This window comes from Pleurodeles waltl, chromosome 11 (genome assembly GCF_031143425.1).
Source record: "Pleurodeles waltl isolate 20211129_DDA chromosome 11, aPleWal1.hap1.20221129, whole genome shotgun sequence".
NCBI lineage: Eukaryota > Metazoa > Chordata > Amphibia > Caudata > Salamandridae > Pleurodeles > Pleurodeles waltl.
Window position 1 is genome coordinate 291,296,823 of NC_090450.1, and position 15,401 is coordinate 291,312,223.

Consider the following 15,401-nt stretch of genomic DNA (forward strand, 5'->3'; position numbering starts at 1 on the left):
GTTTCTGAAGCGACTGTTACCCTACCTGTAGTAAACACACAAATTGGGTTTTGATTTTGTTTAGTGGTCGCAATAATTTTGCATTAGTTGCATGAGTCTGAGTTGTAGAGGACAAGCTAAAAGACTTTGTCAGCTGCTGTACGTGTGAGTGTGACGTCATTGGAGCCACGCTGGGATAGGTCGGTTAGTGAGAAGGGGCGTGTATGGATTAGCGGACAACCGTGAAGTGCAATTGGTGGAGATGGTCGACAAAAGGGATTTGGGGATTGAGCGTTACTTCCATATTTGATTGAAAGTAGCGTAAAATTACAAAGATTACATTTTTTTCAAAGCTTTAAAGAGTGCCCTAAGGGGAGATCCATATATTCCAACAAGTATAGGAGAAATTACACCACCAGAGGATACACCCGCCTATATTGTATTCGAAGAGCAGGGTTCTGTGCCATGTCTTTGGCTGAAACAGTGGTGCAAAGTGACAGAGAAAGATGTGAGCTTAGCGTTTCCTTTCCTTGGAACATTTAATTTGAAGAGCTTAGAGAATTTGAGGAAAGTTCTGTATGATTTGAAACCTCCTCCAAGACTAGCACAGTTCGAAGCTTTAGCAATTTGGGAACTAGTAGCTAGAAAGCAATAGCAAATTAAATTCGAAAGAAGAATGAAAAAAGCTGAATAGACACTAGCAGAGGCTAGATGGGATAGTGATCAGAAATTTTTGGAATACTGAGACTTTACAGGGAATTAAGTTGTTTACTGCAATTACACAAGAGAACAAGAACAAAGTTAGAAAGAGCACTAGAAAGAGGGATTTGTATCCTTCTAATGACAAAGAGCAGAAATCCACAGGATCTAGAAAGTCTTTGACACCCGATGAAGAATTAGATGATGATGAATTCATTTTACAGTTACTGAGAAATTGTCCCCCGCCATATGCAGAACATGAGAGAAACTCAAACACCAGTATAGATCCTCCAGCCCTGATATCAGTTGAATTAACCCAGAGCCAGATACAGGTTAGACACAGTGTTCCAGTTACCTCGGCAATTCAAAGGCCTGTGCCGCAGATGAATATTCCCAGAAGTTATCCAGATGTACCTATCATAGATACTGCAACAAACTTGATAGTGCCGACAGGACAGTCTTACCAGAAGCAGAGTTTGGTCCAGGTAGAGTCAACCCCGAACTTGATGTCCCCAATACAAATGATCCCTAGATACACCCCCATAGCAGGATCACAGATGTGTCAGGATACTTCAATTTGATTTCCTCAGAAGCAGAAGATAACTCCTCAGTCCCGACCCGAGCTAATCGCAACAAATATTAATCCTTCCTTCTGAGTACCCCGGAGGGGGAAAGGGGAATGGGATGGTAGAGAGACTGCCACAGAGATGATGAACGCCAGTACTCAGTCTGCCTCTTCACATCTAAGATTGGATACTGCACCTGCAAGAGTCACAGTCGCAATTACTAGGGACACACAACATCAGTTTTTCACTTTCTACTCTCAACACTTAGGGGGTCATTCCTACCCCGGCGGGCTCCGCCCGCCAGGTGGTGACCGCCAAAAGACCGTCCAGCGGTCAAATGACCGCGGCGGTCATTTTGATTTTCCAGCTGGGCTGGCGGGCGACCGCCAAAAGGCCGCCCGCCCAGCGGGAAAGCCCCAGCAACGATGAAGCCGGCTCCGAATGGAGCCGGCGGAGTTGCTGGTGTGCGACGGGAGCAGTTGCACCCGTTGCGATTTTCAGTGTCTGCTTTGCAGACACTGAAAATCTTAATGGGGCCCTGTTAGGGGGCCCCTGCAGTGCCCATGCCAGTGGCATGGACACTGCAGGGGCCCCCAGGGGCCCCACGACACCCGTTCCCGCCATCCTGTTTCTGGGGGTGAAAACCGCCAGAAACAGGATGGCGGGAAGGGGGTTGGGATCCCCATGCAGGGGAAAACCGGCAGAAAACCGCCGGTTTCCCTTTTCTGACCGCGGCATCAGAATTGCCCCTGAAGCACCGCCAGCCTGTTGGCGGTGCTTCCTCCGTCCCCTGCCCTGGCGGTCCATGACAGCCAGGGTAGGAATGACCCCCTTAATTCTCTTTAATTCTATTATTTCTTCACTCACCCTGAGTTCTCTGTAGCCTTGCGTCTCTCTATAAATGATAGCTCTTCTTTCAAAATATGCTTAGTACTGATTCTGGAAGAACTTCTCAACCTTTGTTAGAGATTGGTTTTATGTTGCTATATATATATATATATAGTTGGTGATAATGCGTTCTTCAAATCAGCTGATGTTATTTAATTTCTCCTGTCTTATTGTGACTTCTGTCAATACTTGTATTTGTAAATGCTTGTTTATTAAAGTTCGTTTCTCCTTTCTTACTTCGACATTTGTTGATAACTTGTTTTTGTAAATGCTTGTTTATTACAGTTAGTTTCTCCTTCCTTACTTCGACATCTGTCGATAACTTGTAGTTGTAAATGCTTGTTTATTTAAGTTTGTTTCTCTTTTAAACTCTATTTTGGTTTATTACCATTGAATTTGTAAATGCTTATTTGTTAACAGTTCGTTTCTCCTTTAAACTTGGCCTTTGTTTATAACCTTGACATTTGTAGATACTTGCTCTTTTAAAGTTCGTTTTTTCTTTGACTTTAATATCTTAAACAAGAACCTTGTAAACATAAGGTTAATTCATACATTAACTCTGTAGCCTTGCCGACTTCCACGGGAACGGTCTACTATCAAACTCTTCGAATAAACCATGACAATATTTATCAGTTTTCTGTAATATAATCTTCAAATGTAATTTTACCTCACAGGAGTTTCTGTTCTGAAGCGCGCTCTCTCTCCTCACAGCTGATTCCTGTCAGACCTCAGTTGAAGTGCAAGGCTTCCAGCTGGAGAGCTCGTAACCTAGCAACCAACCGATTGCAAGACTAGAACTGTAACTAACCTTCAGGACTCACAGCGGCCATCTTAGATCTTCTCTTCTTGATTCTTCCTTTGAAATAAGCGCAAGATTACTCTGCAAACCTTCTTCCAGTTTGGGCTTTGCTGTCTCCACTGAGGATATCTCTTTGCTTTTCTCATGCACTTCTTTGATTTAACTTGGCAAGTTTGTGTGGTCATGACAGTACTCCCCCTCAAGGAACAGTTCTCCAATTTAGGTTTGCTTGGGTAGGTTCGATGAAAGTTTCTCACTAATCTTGAAGCATGTACATACTCGTGCGGCTCCCAGGATCGTTCCTCTGGACCATAACCTTTCCAATCAATTAGATAATAAAGCTGGCCATTACGGATTTTGGAATCTAAGATTTTATTGACCTCATACTCTTCTGCAGAGCTAATCTGGATAGGAATTGGAGGGGAGTTTTGACGTAAATTTGGAGGACTGTTCTTTAACAAGGAGACATGGAAAACAGGATGTATCTTTAGATGAGCTGGCACCTGTAATTGAACTGCCACTGGATTGATCATCTTGTCAACTTTGAATGGGCCTATAAATCATGGCTGAAATTTGCGATTTCCTTTGAGACGTAAATGACGAGTGGATAACCAAACTTTGTCTCCTTTCGAATAAATGGGGCTCTCTCTTTCTTTTCTATCAGCCTGAGTCTTATATGAGTCTTTTGCTTGAATGATGTTTTTTCTAGCCCTAACTAACGTGGTCTGCAAATCCCTCACCATCTCTTCTACTGGAGGCACTGAATCATCTTCTTTACCCAACATTACATTAGGATGTCTACCATGGTTCAGATAAAAGGGGGTGAACCCAGTGGTGGAATGAACAGCATTATTGTAAGCAAATTCAGCTGCCCACATCAACTCGGGCCATTCCTTCTCTTTATCGAATAAATTGAGTCTTAAATACTGTTCTAACTCTTGATTCACTCTCTCTGTTTGCCCATCGGTTTCAGGATGGTAACTGGTAGAGTAACGAGAATCAATTCCTAATCTTTTACTAAAGGCCTTCCAAAAGCGAGAAACAAATTGGGACCCCTTGTCTGAAACTAGAATTTTTGGGATACCATGGGCGCGTACTATGTGTTGTGTAAACAACTGTGCAGGAGTTTCTGTTCTGAAGCGCGCTCTCTCTCCACACAGCTGATTCCTGTCAGACCTCAGTTGAAGTGCAAGGCTTCCAGCTGGAGAGCTCGTAACCTAGCAACCAACCGATTGCAAGACTAGAAATGTAACTAACCTTCAGGACTCACAGCGGCCATCTTGGATCTTCTCTTCTTGATTCTTCCTTTGAAATAAGCGCAATATTACTCTGCAAACCTTCTTCCAGTTTGGGCTTTGCTGTCTCCACTGAGGATATATCTTTGCTTTTCTCATGCACTTCTTTGATTGGACTTGGCTAGTTTGTGTGGTCATGACAAGATAGAAATGTCAGCATTAACAAGTCAGATTATAGGAATAGCATTCCCAAGGGACACAAATGTCAGACCGAGTCCAGATGCAGTGTCAGTACCAGTTACCATAGGTCCAGTCATATAACGAGAACAGTGAGCCAAAAACTCTGAGCCCGAGTGTAAAAAGGGAGAGATACAATGCAAATGCAAGAATGACAACTCCCATGAGACCGACATTTGATGGAACAGGCTCGTTAATTGTTTTAAGTCCTTTCAGGACTCCTCCAAATATTGAGGTGAGATCATACATAGGTCCAAATCCAAGCAAGGTGACACCAGAAACCCTGAATTTAACATTACAGCAAGTGCCAGGTGTAAGTCACAACAATGTTACATTACAAGGCTCAACACCTCAGCAGTTAACTGAATGGATAGAGAGGTTGAGCAGCACACAAGGAGATCCTAGTGGAGGAAGTGCCCTGAATTTGACCAGGCTAAGACCAGAGACAGAAGACCTAATTGAGGGAAACCTGGGATTAGACAGAATTGACACGTTCAAAGAAGGTGAGTTGTGTTACTTGTGCAAACTGATTACTAACAAAGCAGGAATTGTACATCAGAAATTAGCAGACCTAGCAGAGAAATATGACATCAAGGTTGAGAAAACAAAGCACTTAAGGAGGAGTTACAGATTTGTTTTTGATTCAAAGGATTTTAAAAACATGAGAGTCCCAGGAATGACAACTCACCTTAGGGAACTAATTCAGAGCATCCAAACATGGGGAGCATTAGGCAGATGGGTGAAGAAAAGAGACAAGAAGAAAAGGGATTCCATGAATCTTACTGCAAATGTGCAGCAGGTTGAGGACCCAGGGAACATTCTTCCAATAAGAGAGATCCAGAAGGGAATTTTGTCCATGTCACTTGGAGCAGAAGTGACATTCTGTCATTTACAAATGATTATCCTAGGTTGAGAGAGAAGCCAGTAGAATGGTACCAGCAGACAGACAGGTTTGTGAAACTCACAAAATGCCTGTGGGAGGATGTGAACACTCTGTTAGAGTTAATAGTTTCAGCAGACTTATAGGTTGAATACAAGAGGAGTGTAGATTGGCTGACAAGAGAACCTCAGAGAGATCCAGCAACAGGTGCACTATCTCCTGATGTAATGGAATATTACTATAAGGTGATTGAATTTTTGAAAATTAGAATTTTGCCCAAGAACAGTGACTGGCAACGAATAGACAGGACACCACAGGAAGAAAAAGAGTCAATACATGACTATAACGAGAGATTGTTGCAGGTGTTCAAGCATTACAGTGGTACAGAGACAATTGAGCCAAAAGACACGATTCATTTTGTGTTCAGATTTGTTAAAGGATTGAGGCCTGAAATTAGCCAGATGATTAAGAGTCATTTGATTTGCTGGCAACCAAAGCCGATTGATGAAATGTTGCAATATGCAAAGTATTGTAGTAATGAGATTGAGTTGAAGCAGAGAAAGTTGAAAGGAAAGCCAATGGTGATGCAGATTAAAGTGGCACAAACAGGAATGCAGGGACGTTTTCCGCAACAGCAGCAACAGGGAAACGTGGTGTTTCAGAATCAAGCAAGACGTAGAGGTCGTGGAGGAATTGGAAATGTGAGTCGTAGTACTAATCTGAATACTGTGGTGCTTCAGAATGATGTGCAAGGAATGAAGAAATTGTTTCCTTGTCATGCTTGCGTAGGGCTCGGATATTGGAAACAGGAGTGTTCGATGTTAGTACAGGAAGGTGTTGCTCAGCAAACGAGTGATATCAAGTCTTTTCAAAACATGAGAGGACCAAGAAAGGAATTCACAATCAAAATTATCAAAGTAATGTGAATCAGATGCAAAGTTTTCAGACCATGCAACTGATGCAAACGCCACGTTTGCAAATGCCCCAGTCGCAGCAAATGCAACTTGAAGTTCAAATGGTACCTAGACAGCAAATTCAAATACCTCAAGCACCAAAGGAGGAGCAGCAGCATGTGATGATTCCTCAGCAGGTCAAAGGTTTAATCAGAGTAATAATACAGTTCACCAATTCCCGTTACACAGTGAGGATGGAATAAACAATGATTGGGTGCGCAAGAGTTTGTAAGAAGAGGAATGTGTGTTAGCAACTTCACTAGTGGTAGATTAGAAAGATCTTTACATAAAAGGGAAGGCAATGGGTCACAAGGTCTCATTTTTGGTTGACACAGGAGCTACATGTTGTACAGCAAGAACTGCCAAAGTTCCAAACCTGACAGTTTCTGGGAAAACAGTCCAGATTGTAGGAGTAGCAAATCAATATTTGACCAACCCAATTACAGAACCAGTCCAGGTTAAAATTGGCAACTTTAAAGGATTATACAAATTTGTAGATTGTGATTGGAGTCCGATATCCTTACTAGGAAGGGACTTGTGCAAAACAAGATTTTCAATTACTTGCTCAAACAAATGAATTGCAATTCAAACAAACAGTGATGATGAAGATGACCTGAATCCAGAAACAGATTCTGACACAGTGAATGAGGAGTACCCTTTGATTAGCTTCTTTTTAGTTTTCACAGTGAGAGATCTTCCTTCTGACTTACAGGGAACAGTTAAAATGAAAGTGTGGGATTTTAAAGGAAAATGCATTGGTCTAATGAAAGGAGATGAACAAGTTAAGGTCCCAGTCAAGCCAAACACAATTTTTCCCCAGATTCCTCAATACCACATGACACAGGACACAATTGAAGGGATTGCACCCATAATTGCAGAGTTTGTAAACCAAGGAGTTTTTAAAGAAGTGTTGAGTAGTCCATGTAATTCACCTATAATGGCATTGCGAAAGCCCTGAGGGAAATTTCGAATTGTTCAGAATGTGAGAAAGGTAAATTACATTGTGATTAAATGTTGTCCCATAGTATCAAACCCACCAGTGATTTTGTTTCAGATTCCTTGCGATGCTGAATAGTTTACAGTAATAGACCTGTCACAAGCATTCTTTTCCATATCTCTTCATGAGAATAGTCAATTTCTTTTCTGTTTCACATTTTTGGATCAACTCTAGTTTTGGAGTCGAATTCCTCAAGGGTTTTTAGAGTCACCTTCTATTTTCAACCAGATCTTGAAAAAGAACCTAGAGTCATTGGAGATGCTTTTCCAATCAACATTGGTACAGTAAATTGATGATTTATTGATTGCATCAACGATGAGAGAAGCTTGCAAGTATGATACTATTGCATTGCTGAATCATCTAGGGAAGAACGGACATAATGTGTCCCCAGCTAAATTACAGTACTGTCAGAAAGAAGTGAAATATTTAGGTCACCTCATTGAGAAAGGAACTAGGAATTTTTCCAGAGAGAGTCACAGCCATACTGCAGATGAATCCCCCAGCAACCCAGAGGGATGTCGGGTTGTTTTTGGGAATGGTAAGTGTTGGAAAATGGGTTATTGGTAAGGGTAAGTAAGTACCTACATTTAGCAATAGACCACTAACCTCCACATAGATCCAGTTAGGTCTCAGTAAATCAAACCTAGCTCAACCCTTGGTTGCTTGACAATGAGTGACAAGGCTTAATTTAGGAGACAAAGCGTAAAACATTCAAATATCATAAAACAGTAATTGAATAAAACACAGGAAACAGTTTAAAAATCCAAAATCTATTAATACAAATAGGAAATATTTTTAGCTTTAAAATGACACCAAAACAAATAAAATCGGATAAGGGGAACCGGAGATAAGAATTTTTAAAGAATTAATGCTTTCTAGCTCATAAAAACAAAAAACGCCAATCTGGTCATCTGGTCGCACCTCAACCGGTGCAAAGTCAAAGTTTAAGGCCGACAGTGATGCAGCCCGGCTTGGCTACAGCCCTCAGAGGCCTCGGTCAAAGGTTTACCTTAGGACTTAGTCATTTTTCTGGAGATTTTCTTCAGCGGGACGAACCTGCCAGTCCAATCCGATCTCCTGGAACTCTTCCTTGGATACGCATAACAGGAGCCCTTGGTGGGGATTTTTACCTTCGGACTTAGTTGTTTTTTTTAGGTGAAAATCCTTCGACCAGGGCAAACCTGAATCTAGATCCGACATCCTTGGAGCCCTCTTCAGATACACTGCCTGGGAGGTCCCAGTCAACTTCCTACATTTGGACTGAGTCACTTTTTTGGTGATTTTCTTCACCGGGACGAACCTGCAAGTCAGGCCGGGTCACAGTTGAGGCAAGCCGGCTAGAGTTGCCATGGTGAGTCGGTCCCTCTATGGAGCTTTTTTCCAAAAGTTCTCCAAACCTCTGGATCCTCTTCCAGATGTTCTTTTGAGGTCCACAGTTCACCCCAAGGTTCCAGAAGCTCTGAGATGCTCCTTGAGGGTGCAGACAATAACCCCCAGAATGCACCTGGCGCAAACTCCTTTTTGGCCACTGGACAGTGGTCAGCTGGTTGGTTTCTTCAAGAGTTGGTGCAGGGGACTCTGGTTAGCAAGGTTTCACCTGTAGCGAACAGGGAGTCCCTCCTTGTACCAGTTTAAGCCAGGCAAAGTCCTTCTTGTGGTGAAGCCCAAGTGTGCAGCTGGTGCAGCCCTCCAGAGTGCAGTGTCCAGGTGCAGGCCAGGGGTCCAGCAGGGCAGTCCTTCTTCTTCTGTACATCTTCCTTGTTCTGAACCTTATAGGGATCTGAGGTGTGGGTGCAGATCTGCCAGTTTTATCTTTGCTCCTGGGTGAAAAACAGGGGGGTCCTGGTCCACCAAACAGGGGCAGGGTCCTTCTCCCCTATGATGACCACTTCCTGGGAAGTGTGGCAAAAATCAATCCGAGGGAGAAGCATTCCTCAAAAATCCGTCATGGCTGAAAGTGATTTTTGGAGGTTAAATCTGGCTGAGCCCACCCACTGGTGTGGCTAAAAATCCTAAACATGCCCCTCTCCTGCCCTCTCCTAATCTAATCAAGGGGACACCTAATTGTCTGGGTTTGCAGGATGTGGGGGTGTTGCTGGATTGCTCCGAATGTCCAGCTCTGCCTTTGAAGACCAGTTTGGCAGCCCTCCCCCCTTCCAGCTCCCCCATCTGCTGAGGGGAGATCTCCTCCCCCAGACACATCTCTTTGTGTTGAGCCAGGCCACTTCACACCTCATCAAGGCAGCCTGGCCAGGTTGCCAGAAGCTGGCAAATCAGAGCAAAGCAACAAAAACACTGCAGGGCTGAAGTTGGAAACTTTTCAGGTAAAGTTTAAAACTCTTTACCTGAACAAGTTATATTAAATCCCACAACTGAAAGTTGTGGGCTTTATTATAACAATTAATTTGATACCACACTTGTTGTATCTGTTACTTAAGGGGCTTTTTAAAATTAAAATAAAGTCTCCCCATTCTAGCCTATGAAGGCCATTCACTACAATGAGGGAAAAACAAATTTGGCTGTTTTACCTCACCAGGGCTTATAAAACTATTTTTATAAGGTCCCTGCCTATAGTTACATGGGACCCAGCCCTAGGGGCACATAGGGCACATCTTAGGGGGACTTATATGTAAAAATAAGGTAGTTTAAGACTTTGGAACTACTTTTAATTTCAAAGTCGAATTTGCATGTAACTTTAAATTAAAAGCAGCCATCAAGGCATGCCTGCCTTTAAAATGACACTGGGAACCTCAGCAGTGCACCTACGGGGGCACTACCTATGCCGGGGTCCCTAATGCTCCATGGCCGACCATGTACTAGGGACGTATTGGTAGGTTAATTTTGCCAATTATAATTAGCCTAATTTGCATATCCACTTTACACAGGGCACTGGCCCTGGGATGGGTAAGCAGTACCCAGGGCACAGCCAAGAGTCAGTAACCACCAGTACCTGTCTAAAAAGTTTAGGGGTGACCAGGGCAAAAAGGAGGACTTTCCTACAGTAAGCTATTGTTGCCAGTGGATTCACAACTTTTCATTCTTTTTTTGAAGCCCTTGCAGAAGCTGACTCTTAATGAAGTCACTGATCCCTTAGTGTTTTATCAAGTCTGTATGAAAGCATTTTCGGAGTTGAGAAGAGTCTGTGCAAAGCCCCGGCATTGGGAATGCCTGACTACACAAAACTCTTCATGTTGTTCTGTCATGAGGGAGATGCATGTTCATTGTCTGTCTTGACTCAAGTCCATGGTGGTGTAAACCACCCAGTAGCATATTTTTCAGCTACTTTGGACCCAGTTGCATCAGCTTTACCAGACTGTCTGTGTTCAGTAGCTGTGGTTGGACTGAGCCTCCCTCAGAATGAGAGCATTGTGATGGGATATTCTTTAACTGTCATGGTCCCTCACTCCATTGAAGTTGTACTTACATGATCCAAAATACAGTACTTTACAGGTGCCAGGTTGACTCGTCATGAAACGGTCCTCCTGGGGTCCCCAAATGTGTCATTGAAAAGGTGTACAGTGCTTAACCCAGCAACCTTACTCCTAAAAGAGAATATTGAAATTGACAAATTGAAAGAAGTTGAACATGATTGTCTCGAAGCAACTGATTTGTGCACAAAACCGAAACCTGATATTGGAGACACCCAATTGGGGAAAAATTACCAAATTATTTTTGTTGAATATTCCTGTTTAAGAGACAACATAGGAACAATGAGAACAGGATATGCTGTGTGCACAATTTCTGGTACACTTAAGCATCCTGGCTTCGAGGAGTATATTCTTCACAGGTGGCGGAACAGGTAGCCCTTAATAGAGCATGCCATGTTTCTGCACAGCTTAAAGTTAATATATATACGGACAGCAGGTATGGATCTAGAATAGTCCATGATTTTTGCCAACTGTGGTCACAGAGAGGTTTCTTGACCTCTCCTGATTTACCAGACTGGAATGGTGAGAGAATTCATGAATTGTTCCAAGCAACTGAAATGCCTGAGAAGATTGCCATGATGAAATGCAGTGCACACCTGAAATCACCAGATTTTGTGTCAATGGGAAATGGATATGAGGATCAAGTTGCAAGGTTTTGAGCATTGAACTGTAAATCGTTCAAAGATAAATGTGAATTGTTATCGGAGGAAGAGGAAAATTGTACCAGCTATGCCATACATGTCGTTGACACTTTGGAAGAATTGAGAGAGTTGCAGGACAAAGTCGACAGGGAAGAGAAATGTAATTGGGGAAATTTTAAATGTGTTCAACATGAAAATAAACTGTGGGGTTCAGAGGAGGGACAGTTGATGTTGCCAAATAGCTTGTTGACTCAAATGGTGGAAGTTACTGCTTAGGGAACTGATACCCCATTTTGGGTTTTCAGTCTCTTTAGAATCAGATAGAGGTAGTCACTCTGACAATTAAGTAATTAAATTACTATGTTCAGCTTTAAACATTGAGCAGAAGTTGCTTACAGTTACTGCCCTGAAGCCTCAGGACTTGTGGAGCAGATGAATAGTACCTTGAAATCAAGAATGGCTAAAATGTGTGCGTCCACAAATTTGAAATGGCCCAACACACTGCTGTTAGTTCTGATGACAATGAGGAACACACCCAACAGGAAAACAGGGCTGTCACCACACGAGATCCTCATGGGCAAACCAATGAGGTTGCCAGTGGTTTCTGCCAATGCTCTTGTGAACATGACAGATGTTACAGTGTTGGACTACTACAAAGGTCTGGCTGATGTGGTTCGCTCTTTCTCCCATCAGGTGGAACCCACCACACTGCAACTGTCTCAAGATCAAGGGCACAACCTGAGAGCAGGTGACTGGGTTGTGATCAGAAAGCACTTGATCAAGACATGTTTGGAGCCTCGGTGGAAGGGTCCCTACAAAGTAGTGCTGATCACTACTACAGCTGTGAAGTGGGATGGAGTTCTGAACTGAATCCACGCAAGCCATACAAGGAGAGTTTTGTGTCCGTTGGACAATGAAGAGGAGTTGTTGAGAGTTCCAACAACGTCCAGACCAACTCCAGAGACTTGAATCTGAGCAAACTGAAAAGCGGTTCAGCCACTCCTGTGAGAGAGACGAAGTGGAAGAAATACAGGAGGGGAAAAAGTGAACCAACCTCCACTGAGATAACAGAAGAGTCTAGTCAGAGGAGGGCTCTCCCAGAAGCAGATGGTCTTGAAGGACAAGCAGAGCAAACAACAGATCCTGAGAGGGAAGGAGTCAAGGCGGATCAAAGCCAATGTGTTCTGACTCCTCCTGAACTAGTCACAGGTACGTAAAGATAAAAACCTGCACAGCAAAGAGAAATTACAAGCCTGTCACTGAAGGGAGCATTAACAAAAGGATCCACTGAAGGGATATAAGTGCTGAAGTCACAACAAAGAGAAAAGAACCAATTACAGTGACTATAATTGAGGAAGAAGTAAACACAATTAGGAGAGAAGATTTGAGCGATAGACAATTGAATGGAGATCGCAATTTGAAAAGGAAAAGAATTGCGAATCGAAGCTACGCAGGTCCTGAATGGGCGTTACTTATGGATTGAGTTGTAGTGTGTTACTAACAAGATTCTATAACAAGGAGTAAATTCACTATCTCTATGCCAATTATGATGTTGTATTTTCGTTTGTTCCTATAATTAAGTATTTGAGTAGAGAAGCTAAGGAAAACCCAATAGAATTAGTGAGAGGATTCTTTGAGCTTACCTTGACCTTTGGTACAGCTTACGCACACAGAAATAACCTGACATGCTTGCTTACACCCATAGGAAAGAGCTTTTTAGATCAGACAGAGGATTATGCATTTAGTGAAATAAAGACAAAGGTAAGGTTACATTTAGATGCACAACACATAGGAAAGCTTTGTGTATATAGGCCTAAATCTAGAACTGATACATTGTTTGTGGGAACGAGTGAATGTAAGCATGTGTTTTTGTTTCAGAGTAAATGGACATTCATGCTAAATGGACAGGATCCGGCAATTCCAGGAGTTTATTACATCTGGAGACCAAATGCATATTATTGTCTTCCAAGAGGATGGCATAGCACATGTTACTTAGGGATAGTCTTCCCAAAGATATTTCAACTAGGAGACTTGAATAAGTTACAGACAATGACTGAATTACATCACGTTAGACAAAAGAGAGAGTCTCCTTCTAGTATAGTTAGAGATATATTTGGAACAATAATTCCTTCAGTAGGGGTTATAGGGGTTATCCTAAATTCTATAAAGATTCAAAAGTTGTCTACTATTGTGGATAACATGCTTACAAAGTTTTCAGGAGCCATGATCCTTATGGATACAGAAATGGCTGCGATAAGATCTATGACTATTCAGAATCTCCTTGCATTAGACATTTTTTTGGCAAAGGATGGCAGAATTTGCATAATGCTGAACTCAAAGTATTGTTGGTCATGTATTCCTGATAACAGTAAAGAAATTAGAAGCCTTATTAACAATATAACTAATGATAGTGCTAATTTGAAAGAATTGAAAGAGTCTGGAGCTTGGGAAAATGTTGGCAAGGAAAATTGGCTTGGCAACCTATGGAAAGGTATAGTACTGAAAAAATTCCAAGGGATATTGTATTATTGTAATTTGTATAATTGGAGAATGGGGAATATGTAAATTGTATAATGTGATTAAATTAAAGAAATTGAAAAATTATCAGAGGGCGTAAGAAATTAAAATGGAGCAATTGTTCAGGGAAAATTTGAAAAGGGAATGAAGAATTAGAGATATTGAGGACAAATTTTAGGGGAGCAGTACATGTGTGTGGCAAGACATAAGTGTGATTACATATTTAGTCATCAGAGGAGGGATTGTGAATGTTGAATTCTTACTAATAATAATTCATGTATTTGAATTATGAATCTGCATAGAATTTGACTTAGTATAGAAAATAATGCACAACTATAGGAGGCTGGCTTGGCTTATAGTGGGTACCAATGGTACTTACACCTTGTGCCAGGTCCAGTTATCCCTTATTAGTAGAGTGTAGTAGTGTTCTAGCAGCTTAGGCTGATAGAGGTAGCTATAGCAGAGCAGCCAAGGCTGAACTAGGAGACATGCAAAGCTCATGCAATACCACTTATATCAGTACTATATCACAAGAAAGACAACACTCATAGGGGGTCATTCTGACCCTGGCGGTCATTGACCGCCAGGGCCAACGACCACGGAAGCACCGCCAACAGGCTGGCGGTGCTTCCTGGCCAATTCTGACCACGGCGGTAAAGCCGCGGTCAGAAAAGGGAAACCAGCGGTTTCCCGCCGGTTTTCCCCTGGCCAAAGGAATCCTCCATGGCGGCGCTGCTTGGGGATTCCGACCCCCTTCCCGCCAGCCTGTTCCTGGCGGTTTACACCACCAGGAAGAGGCTGGCGGGAACGGGAGTCGTGGGGCCCCTGGGGGCCCCTGCACTGCCCATGCCACTGGCATGGGCAGTGCAGGGGTCCCCTAACAGGGCCCCAGCCAGATTTTCAGTGTCTGCTTGGCAGACACTGAAAATCGCGACAGGTGCCACTGCACCCGTCGCACCTCAGCAAATCCGCCGGCTCCATTTGGAGCCGGCTTCATCTTTGCTGAGGCTTTCCCGCTGGGCCGGCGGGCGATCTTTTGCAGATCGCCCGCCGGCCCAGCGGGAAAGTTGGAATGCCCCCCGCGGTCATCTGACCGCGGGGCGGTGTTTGGGCGGTTTCCGCCCGGCGGGCAGCGCCCGTCGCCCGCCGGGGTCGGAATGACCCCCATAGTTTCTAAAAATAAAGGTACTTTATTTTAGTGACAATGTGCCAAAAATATCTCAGAGGATATACTCCCTTACGAGGTAAGTAACATACACAAAATATACACAACAAACCAAATCAAGTAAGTAAAACAGTCAGAAAGTAGTGCAAACACTGCAGAATACAATAGGATGCAATAGGCCTAGGGGCAACACAAACCATATACTAAGGAAGTGGAATGTGAACTACGAATGGACCCCTAGGCTAGTGTAGTGTGTAGAGGGTCACTGGGAGTGTAAGACAACACTAAGGGGGTAAAAGATACCCCACCCCACGACCCTGGAAAGTAGGAGTAAAGTAATGCTATTTCCCCAGAAACATACTAAAGACGTGATAAAGGATTTTGCAAAGACCACAACCGACTGCAAAGCACTGAAGA